This window comes from Dendrobates tinctorius, unplaced genomic scaffold (assembly GCF_039654945.1).
Source record: "Dendrobates tinctorius isolate UK_male_01 unplaced genomic scaffold, ASM3965494v1 ptg000070l, whole genome shotgun sequence".
In the NCBI taxonomy this organism is placed as follows: Eukaryota; Metazoa; Chordata; class Amphibia; order Anura; family Dendrobatidae; genus Dendrobates; species Dendrobates tinctorius.
The window spans coordinates 66,677,807-66,690,689 of NW_027361738.1; positions in this window are offsets into that span (position 1 = coordinate 66,677,807).

Genomic DNA, 12,883 nt, shown 5'->3' on the forward strand with positions numbered 1-12,883 from the left:
TTCCGGCCTGCCGGGGGGCTGTGCCGGCCTGCCGGTTGTCTGTACCGGCTGTCCGGGGGCCGGGCAGGCTGTGGGGGTCTGTACCGGCCTGCCGGTGGTCTGTACCGACTGCCCGGGGGTCTGTGCGGACTGCCGGGGGGCTGTGCCGGCCTGCCGGTGGTCTGTACCGACTGCCCGGGTGTCTGTGCAGGCTGCGGGGGGCTGTGCCGGCCTGCCGGGGGGCTATGCCGGCCTGCCGGTGGTCTGTACCGACTGTCAGGGGGTCTGAGCGGACTGCCGGGGGTCTGTACCGGCCTGCCGGTGGTCTGTACCGACTGTCCGGGGGTCTGTGCAGGCTGCGGGGGGCTGTGCCGGCCTGCCGGTGGTCTGTACCGACTGCCCGGGTGTCTGTGTGGACTGCCGGGGGGCTGTGCCGGCCTGCGGGTGGTCTGTACCGACTGCCCGGGTGTCTGTGCGGACTACCGGGGGGCTGTGCCGGCCTGCGGGTGGTCTGTACCGACTGCCCGTGTGTCTGTGCAGGCTGCGGGGGGCTGTGCCGGCCTGCCGGTGGTCTGTACTGACTGTCCGGGGGTCTGAGCAGACTGCGGGGGTCTGTGCAGGATCGTCCGATGGGACTACAAGTCCCATCGGGCGATGCCTGCTACCATGACGGTGATTGACACATTAGCCAATGATGGGACAGTAGTAGTCCCATCATCCGGCTAATGTGTTGAATGTACAAAAAAAAAAAAAAATACATACTGCATACATGCTACATACATACTACATACATATTACATGCTACATACATACTACATGCTACATACATACTACATACATACTATATGCTACATACAAACATGCAACATATATACCACATGCATGCAACATGCATACTACATATATACCACATATATACTACATGCATGCAACATGCATACTACATATATACAACATATACCGGGGGGCTGTGCCGACTGTCCGGGGGTCTGTGCCGGCCTGTCGGGGGGCTGTGCCGGCCTGCCGGGGGTCTGTACCGGCCTGCCGGGGGTCTGTACCGGCCTGCCGGGGGTCTGTGCGGACTGCCCGGGGGTCTGTGCGGACTGCCGGGGGTCTGTGCCGGCCTGCCGGGGGTCTGTGCCGGCCTGCCGGTGGTCTGTGCAGGATCGTCCGATGGGACTACAAGTCCCATCAGGCGATGCCTGCTACCATGATGGTGATTGACACATTAGCCAATGATGGGACAGTAGTAGTCCCATCATCCGGCCTATGTGTTGAATGTAAAAAAAAAAAAAAAATACATACTGCATACATGCTACATACATACTACATACATATTACATGCTACATACATACTACATGCTACATACATACTACATACATACTACATGCTACATACAAACATGCAACATATATACCACATGCATGCAACATGCATACTACATATATACCACATATATACTACATGCATGCAACATGCATACTACATATATACAACATATACCGGGGGGCTGTGCCGACTGTCCGGGGGTCTGTGCCGGCCTGTCGGGGGGCTGTGCCGGCCTGCCGGGGGTCTGTGCCGGCCTGCCGGGGGTCTGTGCCGGCCTGCCGGTGGTCTGTGCAGGATCGTCCGATGGGACTACAAGTCCCATCAGGCGATGCCTGCTACCATGATGGTGATTGACACATTAGCCAATGATGGGACAGTAGTAGTCCCATCATCCGGCCTATGTGTTGAATGTAAAAAAAAAAAAAAAATACATACTGCATACATGCTACATACATACTACATACATATTACATGCTACATACATACTACATGCTACATACATACTACATACATACTACATGCTACATACAAACATGCAACATATATACCACATGCATGCAACATGCATACTACATATATACCACATATATACTACATGCATGCAACATGCATACTACATATATACAACATATACCGGGGGGCTGTGCCGACTGTCCGGGGGTCTGTGCCGGCCTGTCGGGGGGCTGTGCCGGCCTGCCGGGGGTCTGTACCGGCCTGCCGGGGGTCTGTACCGGCCTGCCGGGGGTCTGTGCGGACTGCCCGGGGGTCTGTGCGGACTGCCGGGGGTCTGTGCCGGCCTGCCGGGGGTCTGTGCCGGCCTGCCGGTGGTCTGTGCAGGATCGTCCGATGGGACTACAAGTCCCATCGGGCGATGCCTGCTACCATGATGGTGATTGACACATTAGCCAATGATGGGACTGTAGTAGTCCCATCATCCGGCCTATGTGTTGAATGTAAAAAAAAAAAAAAAAAAACATACTACATACATACTACATGCATGCAACATACATACATACTACATGCAACATACATACTACATGCATGCAACATATATACTACATATATACTACATGCATGCAACAAGCATACTACATATATACCACATATATACTACATGCATGCAACATACATATATACTACATGTAAAATGCATACTACATATATACTACATGCATGCAACATACATAGTACATATATACCACATGCATGCAACATGCATACTACATATATACCACATATATACTACATTCATGCAACATACATATGTACTACATGCAACATGCATACTACATATATACTACATGCATGCAACATACATATATACTACATGCATGCAACATGCATACAACATATATACCACATATATACTACATGCATGCAACATACATACAACATATATACTACATGCATGCAACATACGTATATACTACATGCAACATGCTTACTACATATATACTAGATGCATGCAACATACATACTACATATATACCACATGCATGCAACATGCATACTATATATACCACATATATACTACATGCATGCAACATACATGCAACATATATACTACATGCAACATACATATATACTACATGCAACATGCTTACTACATATATACTACATGCATGCAACATACAGACTACATATATACCACATGCATGCAACATGCATACTATATATACCACATATATACTACATGCATGCAACATACATACAACATATATACTACATGCATGCAACATACATATATAATACATGCAACATGCTTACTACATATATACTACATGCATGCAACATACATACTACATATATACCACATGCATGCAACATGCATACTATATATACCACATATATACTACACGCATGCAACATACATACAACATATATACTACATGCATGCAACATACATATATACTACATGCAACATGCTTACTACATATATACTACATGCATGCAACATACATACTACATATATACCACATGCATGCAACATGCATACTATATATATACCACATATATACTACATGCATGCAGCATACATATATACTACATATATACTACATGCATACTACATATATACTACATATATACCACATGCATGCAACATGCATACTACATATATACTACATATATACTACATGCATGCAACATACATATATACTACATGCATGCAACATACATATATACTACATGAATGCAACATACATATATACTACATGCAACATACATATATACTACATGCAACATGCTTACTACATATATACTACATGCATGCAACATACATACTACATATATACCACATATATACTACATGCATGCAACATACATATATACCACATGCATGCAACATGCATAATATATATACCACATATACTACATGCATGCAACATACATATATACTACATATATACCACATATATACTACATGCATGCAATATATATAATACATATATACTACATGCAACATACATACTACATATATACCACATGCATGCAACATGCATACTACATATATACTACATGCATGCAACATATATATAATACATATATACTACATGCAACATACATACTACTTGCAACATACATACATACTACATATATACCACATGCATGCAACATGCATACTATATATATATATACCACATATATACTACATGCATGCAACATGCATATATACTACATATATACCACATGCATACAACATGCATACTATATACACACCACATATATACTACATGCATGCAACATACATATATACTACATATATACCACATATACACTACATGCATGCAACATATATATAATACATATATACTACATGCAACATACATACTACATATATACCACATGCATGCAACATGCATACTACATATATACTACATATATACTACATGCATGCAACATACATACATACTACATATATACCACATGCATGCAACATGCATACTACATATATACTACATGCATGCAACATACATATATACTACATACAATACATTCATACAATACATACATATAGACATACAGTACATATAACATAGAGTACATACTCACCATCACTTGTCACTTTGATCCCCGAAGCCATTGTCGTCTATGGAATAAAGATTAAAATAACAAAGCACAAATATACTCACCCCTGATCCTCAGAAATCCACGAGAGTCCCACGACGATCTTGCGTGGAGAACTGCAGCATCAGCTGATGCTACCGTTCTCTACGGGGCCCAGGAAACCAGTGTCGGGAGGTAGGTATCCTTCCACCCTGTATTCCTCCGCCAGTGTAAAAAAAAAAAAAAAAAAGTCCCTAGTCTCACTTTATGGCAAAAGCTGCATGGGAAATTTTTCACACAGCAATGCCATGAAATGAGACTAGGGACTTTTTTTTTTCTTTACAGTGGCGGAGGAATACAGGGCGGAAGGATACCTACCTCCCGACACTGGTTTCCTGGTGCCCGTAGAGAACGGTAGCATCAGCTGATGCTGCGGTTCTCCACGCAAGATCATTGTGGGACACCCGTGGACTTCTGCGGATCAGGGGTGAGTATATTTGTGCATTGTTATTTTAATCTTTATTCCATAGACGACAATGGCTTCGGGGATCAAAGTGACAAGTGATGGTGAGTATGTACTCTATGTTATATGTACTGTATGTCTATATGTATGTATTGTATGAATGTATTGTATGTAGTATATATGTATGTTGCATGCATGTAGTATATATGTATGTTGCATGCATGTAGTATATATGTAGTATGCATGTTGCATGCATGCGGTATATATGTAGTATGTATGTATGTTGCATGCATGTAGTATATATGTAGTATATATGTAGTATGCATGTTGCATGCATGTGGTATATATGTAGTATGTATGTAGTATGTATGTTGCATGTAGTATATATGTATTATATATATGTTGCATGCATGTAGTGTATATGTGGTATATATGTAGTATATATGTATGTTGCATGCATGTAGTATATATGTGGTATATATATATAGTATGCATGTTGTATGCATGTGGTATATATGTAGTATATATGTATGTTGCATGCATGAAGTATATATGTGGTATATATGTAGTATGCATGTTGCATGCATGTAGTATATATGTGGTATATATATAGTATGCATGTTGTATGCATGTGGCATATATGTAGTATATATGTATGTTGCATGCATGTAGTATATATGTGGTATATATATAGTATGCATGTTGCATGCATGTGGTATATATGTAGTATGTATGTTGCATGCATGTAGTATGCATGTTGCATGTAGTATATATGTATGTTGCATGCATGAAGTATATGTGGTATATATGTATTATGCATGTTGCATGCATGTAGTATATATGTATGTTGCATGCATGTAGTATGCATGTTGCATGTAGTATATATGTATGTTGCATGTATGTAGTATATATGTGGTATATATGTAGCATGCATGTTGCATGCATGTGGTATATATGTAGTATGTATGTTGCATGTATGTGGTATATATGTAGTATGTATCTTGCATGCATGTAGTATATATGTAGTATATATGTAGTATGCATGTTGCATGCATGTGGTATATATGTAGTATGTATGTTGCATGTAGTATATATGTATTATATATATTGCATGCATGTAGTATATATGTAGTATATATGTAGTATGCATGTTGCATGCATGTGGTATATATGTAGTATGTATGTAGTATGTATGTTGCATGTAGTATATATGTATTATATATGTTGCATGCATGTAGTATATATGTAGTATATATGTAGTATATATGTATGTTGCATGCATGTAGTATATATGTGGTATATATATAGTATGCATGTTGCATGCATGTGGTATATATGTAGTATATGTATGTTGCATGCATGTAGTATATGTGGTATATATAGTATGCATGTTGCATGCATGTGGTATATATGTAGTATGTATGTTGCATGCATGTTGTATGTAGTATATATGTATGTTGCATGCATGAAGTATATATGTGGTATATATGTAGTATGCATGTTGCATGCATGCAGTATATATGTATGTTGCATGCATGTAGTATGCATGTTGCATGTAGTATATATGTATGTTGCATGCATGTAGTATATATGTGGTATATATGTAGCATGCATGTTGCATGCATGTGGTATATATGTAGTATGTATGTATGTTGCATGCATGTGGTATATATGTAGTATGTATGTATGTTGCATGCATGTAGTATATATGTAGTATATATGTAGTATGCATGTTGCATGCATGTGGTATATATGTAGTATGTATGTAGTATGTATGTTGCATGTAGTATATATGTATTATATATATGTTGCATGCATGTTGTATATATGTGGTATATATGTAGTATATATGTATGTTGCATGCATGTAGTATATATATATAGTATGCATGTTGCATGCATGTGGTATATATGTAGTATATATGTATGTTGCATGCATGTAGTATATATGTGGTATATATATAGTATGCATGTTGCATGCATGTGGTATATATGTAGTATGTATGTTGCATGCATGTAGTATGCATGTTGCATGTAGTATATATGTATGTTGCATGCATGTAGTATATATGTGGTATATATGTAGTATGCATGTAGTATATATGTTGTATGTATGTATGTTGCATGCATGTAGTATATATGTGGTATATATGTAGTATGCATGTTGCATGCATGTAGTATATATGTATGTTGCATGCATGTAGTATGTATGTTGCATTATGGGAACTTCCGATTCCGATATCCGATATTGTAAAAATATCGGTACTCGGTATCGGAATTCCGATACAGCGAATATTGGCCGATACCCGATATTTGCAGTATCGGAATGCTCATCACTAATAATAAATGTTCTGCAAAGAATGTAAATTCAGCCAGAATTCTGATGCATTTATCTAAGTTAATGCTTAAATGCAATGGGCACCTTTGACATACATAAAAATGATTTTTACGTATGTTAGTGGTTACCTTTAGCGAAATGGAATCTGTCAGCAGGTTTTTGCTACCTCATTGGAGAGCAGTCTGATGTAGGCAAAGCAAAGCTGAATCCAACTTTGTATCACTTAGATTACTGGGTGCCGCAGTTCTGATACAATCAGAGCTTTTAGATTTAGCAATGAAGCAGAGCTGAGAAAGATAACCCCTCCCACACCACATCTAACCCCTCCCACACTAGGCTTTCCATATACAAAGTCCATAGACAGTGAGCTACTTATCACAGGTGGGCGTTGCCAGACTACTCCAGCAATGTTAATCTCTCAGTGATAAATGCTTCACAGTTAGTAAACAACAGCACGCACTTTAACAAGTGACACTTCCCTGAAATCTGTGTCTCAGCCTCTATCTCCTCCTGTCTTCAGATTACATAGCAAAACCCTGCTGATAGTACAATTGTATGAAGTGGAATCTAAGTTTCAATCTGCAATCTTCAGTTCATCGTTTATTTTTGGCCCCTCTGATATGCAGTTTGCAGCCTGAACCAAGTTACTTATTCCTCTCTTGTGTCTCTCCCTATCCCAGTAATACAGGCTGGATGTGATTTCAGTGTATGTCCCAATGGTTAGCTCCACCTTCTGCTACTAATTAGACACCAGTGCTGAAGGGTTATATTCTTTCCGCATCTGCAGCATGCTGCTGGTGTTACCTCTTACTTGTCTGTCTAGTTGGATGTACTAACAATCAGTTAGTTCCTTCTCAGAGGACTCTTGGAGGACTGCTGGCGTGACATCTTGGTTGTCTTCTCAAGCTAAGAGTTCTCCTTGTTCGTCTACCCTCTTTGTCTTTAGTTGTAGTGGGACTGAGTAGTGCCCACCCCATCCCCTCCCTAACCATAGTCTATCGCAATGGTCAGGCAGGGATTGGGTTCTGGTCAGCGATAGGTGCAGAACCTATATAGGGACGGTTCGGGCAGACAGGGTGATTTTAGATCTGCCTAGGGGTCTCTACTCCCCCTCCCTTTCCCCTTTGTTGTGCACTTACTTATCTGTCCCCCAGCGTAAGGGGCAGGAGATCTGATGGATCTGAATCTTCTTTGCAGATTACTCAAGAAGATAAAGGACATACATACACTGCAGCCGCAAGATGGTTGAACATGTTTAAAAAAGTCTATATAAAATCTTGCTTAAACCTTTGGATTTAGGAATCAAATTATTATTATTATTATATATTAATTTATAAATTAACAATATTAATAAAAATCTGTGCAAAGCCTTTTAAGTTCAAGTATTTTCCTCTGTAACATTTAGTAAATGTAGGCCAAAGTTCACTGCTATTTCATGTATGATGCTCTCAGACAAAAAAAAAATACATGCAAGAGTTAGAAGAAGACGAGACGCACAATGTAATTACGATTAATCAATCCTCATGAATAATACATGGGCATCTATCATTGGAACGGTTGTCACACCCTGACCTCGATACAAAGGAGGACGCACCCACACAGACTAGTTCAGGATCAGTAGAGTGAATATGTTGTGTGTGATCTGAAGCCCTAGGACAGTAAAATAATTGTGCATACATATATATCACCTGGTCATCATTTATCTGGCAATAGGATTCTCTAGGTCAGTATGACTCAAAACTTTTTTTATTTTTCCCTTTTTTAGGGAACTGAGCTGTAGGTTTTTTTGGTACATAACAATATTTTGACCACTTTTATGGGCTTGCTCACTCGGCCATCGATTCTCTCATGCGGTAGAATCGGGATGATTATGCTAATGACACTCAGATAGAACTCTGTCAGTGTGAGTCGAGAGTCACCTTAGTGATATCGAATTCTCTTGCATGAGAGAATCGTAGCACAGGTGAGAAGAAGATGGTGAACTTAATTTCTCCATCTTCTCCATTGTTTGTGTTCATGGCAATCCAAACTGCACTCAGATGACATCCGAGTGCAATCCGATGTTTCACACACGTCCATAGAATTGTACCGGATCGCATGGTCGGATCATCAGATGCACTCGTATACTATGATTTTTTTCTCGCGCTGAATCAACATGAAAAAAAAAAGCGCTTGTTGACTCTGCCTCATAGCAAAGTATCAGATAGCACTCGGCCATGTTATATGCTCATGTGAGCGAGGACTTTATTACATTTTTGTCTGAGAGGTGTAAAACACAAAAAAGGCAACTTTGGCATTTCCATTTTTTTCTATGCAATATTTATTATATGAGTTAAACATTTTCATAAATCAGGCTTTTACTTATGCAGTAATACTGAGTATGCTTAATTTTTTAATTTCTTTATTTGTGTCCAGGCAAAATGGGATTTATTAGAATTAATTTTTTCTTTTTTTTTTATTTTACACTATATTTTTTAGTCACCATAGGACTTGCTTTTGTGATCGTTTGATTGCTTGCTCCATTTCCTGCAATCCTACGATATTGCAGTATATAGAACAAATCAGTCTCACATGAAGCCTGGCCTGTGGCTGTGCTTCACATGGCAGCGGCAAAACTTTCAACAAGCCTTCGGCTGTCAAGACAATTTGCCGGCACCCTGAAAATCACTCAGTTGGACAATGGTCACCCAGAACAAAACCTGGGCAAGACTGTGAGGCCTGAATGTCACTATTAGGCCATGTTTACATGTTCAGCACTCGGTTTAAGACTTATGACTGCAGTCAACATCAATGGTCTCTTCAACTGACAAGCCCCGTGATATGCTTTCTAATGATCAGGAGCACATCGCAGTGCTTGTCAGCTGAAGTAACGGCACTCCAAAGCATCGGCGGGATCAAGGCAGAGGAGGAGAGTGAAGTCTGATCTGAGCATGCATGTTCAGACTGCAGACACTCAAAGAAGTGGCCCTGCCCTCACCAATGACGTGCACTATTCAGCTCGTCTGATTTCGGTTTCTAGAACAGAAGTAGCAGAGCCAGAATCACAACTGAGGAAAATAGCTACCACATAGAGATGAGCTTACAGGGGCAGGACAGATAATAGGAGTATATTTAAAAGATTAGATTACACAGGTTTGCAAAATTGAAAATTATTTGAAAACTAAGAGGTGATTTTTGTATACTTTCGATCATGGAATTCAGTAAAAATATCGGAAAAAAAATCCATCAGTTACAATTTTTTCACAAGAACTGACTCCATAGGCTTTTTCTTGCACCATACTTTGATGGATGATTTTGTTGTCATTAAATTGATTAGAAATTAATGGACGCTTTGCTGCGATTAGCTGCTTTGGGCAGAGAAGATTTTCTTAACCCAGCTTCCAAAGACTCTGGTGATGTCCATAGCATCCAATCATAGCATATCTTTCATTTTAACTCAGCAACACAAGAAATGAAAGCTGCACTGTGAGTGGTTGCCAAGAGAGTAAAGGCAGATTTTCTTTTAGACAGAGTTCATAAGAGTGTGGCGGTGCGCTCACTATGATTCATTTCAGTATTTAGTGGTCGTGGTGATGGATTAAGTTTCTGTTTCTAACAACGTGATCAAAATGCTTGCAAGGGGATGTCGTAAGTCACCCGACCACTAAATACTGAAATGAATCATAGTGAGCGCACCGCCACTCTCTTATGAACGCTGTCTAAAAGAAAATCTGCTTTTGCTCTCCATGGCATCCAATCACAGTGCAGCTTTCATTTCTTGTGTTGCTGCATTTTTGCTGCATTTGCAGTCGTTTTGTAGTGAAGCAACATTACGGACTTCATTCGAAAAATGTATTATGCGTACTTTGGTGTAAAACTAAGTGATGAGGACAAGTCCTGGGCTCCACATGTAGTGTGTTCTGTTTGTGTAGAACTACAGTATGTCATTGGTCTAAAGGGAAGAAAGAGAGCTTTCATTTTGGCTTCCCTATGATGTAGAGGGGACCGCAAAATTATAGTGATGACTCCCACTTTTTTACATGCAACGTGTAGGCATTCGGCCTTCTCCCCTGGAAAAACTTGAAAATACACCTGATTCAGAATATGAAGAGCAGGATTCTGACTAAAGGCTTTCACGCTAGTTCCAATGAGTCACAGCTTTTTTCAACTTTCAAATGATTCAGTCAGGGACTTTGAGCTTCCTAAACATTCCATAAAAGTTTTAGGCTCTAAACTAAAGGAAAAGAAGCTTCTGGTACCTTTTGTTCATGGTACAAAGGCAGAGAAAAGGAGTTCCTTCCATACTTTTATCAAGACAATGCTCTAGTGTATTTCAGTGATGTTCCTGGGCTGATGGAAAAATGTAACATTCAGTACAATGTGAACGGGTGGCAATTAGAACCTTTATTGATTCATCCAAAAAGAGTCCGAAAGCTGTGCTACTGCACAATGGCAGAAAGTATGCTTCAGCGCCTGTAGAGAATTCTGTGCACTTAAAAGAAAAACTATGAGAATTTAGACTTTAATCTCCTCAAGACACGTACGAGATACAAGAACCATGGTAGGTCAATATGTGGTAATCTGAATGTTCTCTCTTTGCTCCTTGGGTAGCAAGGAGGATACACAAAGTACCCATGCTTTTTGTGCGAATGGGACAGCCGGGATAAGACTCATCACTGGAGCCAAAAAAGTTTGCCAACAAGAACATCTTTGAAACCTGGACTCAAGAACACAGTTGCGAAAAGTTTAGTTGATCCCACTAAAATTCTCCTGCCACCACTTCGCATTAAGCTTGAACTGATGAAGCAGTTTGTGAAAGCTCTACTGAAATAAGTAGAGACTTTTGAGAACCTGTGTACCAAGTTTCAGGGACTGTCCGAAGCAAAACTGAAGGAAGTCACTTTTGCGTTTCCAGATATTCAGAAACTCATGAAGGACATGTTTGAAACAAAAATGAAAGCTGTTGAAAAAAGGGTTTGGGATTCTTGTATAGAAGCTATTGAATAAATTTCTAAGTAGCAACAAAGATCCAAACTTTAAGTGCTGTACAACGTGGAGAACATGCTGTAATGTTTCAAAGCCTTGGGTTGTCTGATCTGATGAATTTGAAGTTACATTTTTTACATTCCCATTTGGACTACTTTCCTGAGAACCTTGATGCTGTTATCAAAGAGCAAGGAGAAAGATTTCACTAGGATATCAAGGAGATGGAACGATGATACCAAGGCAGATGGAACGCAAACATGATGGAGGACTACTGCTGGATGCTTCACAGAGAAGATCCACAGGCCTTCTATAAGAGAAAGGTGTCAAGAGAAGCTTTGAAGATAAAAGGAAAAGGCACAAGAATTGATTTCCAATAAAGTTGCAGAATGAATGTTCAATACGTTTATATAAAATACTGTGTACATTTTTGGCTACAATAAAGAATTTTCTTGTTCATCTCGCTTGTACGTAATTTCACACACATTTTGTGCAAAATCCATACATCATGGTTAAAAATAGACAATAACGGCATAAGAAAACATAACAATCAGTCATTGAATTTGAAAAAAATTTTCATAAACCAAAATTTTGCATACCTGTGTTATTAGCAAGAAATAGGACTAGTGAGGATCGAACATGCTCAGATAAGGTGCTATCCGAGCATGCTCAGGTGCTAACTGTGTGTCTTCAGCATGCTTGAAAAATATGTTCCCGCGGCTGCATGTTTCACAAGATATATGTGTCTAGTCCTGTATAAGATCTGA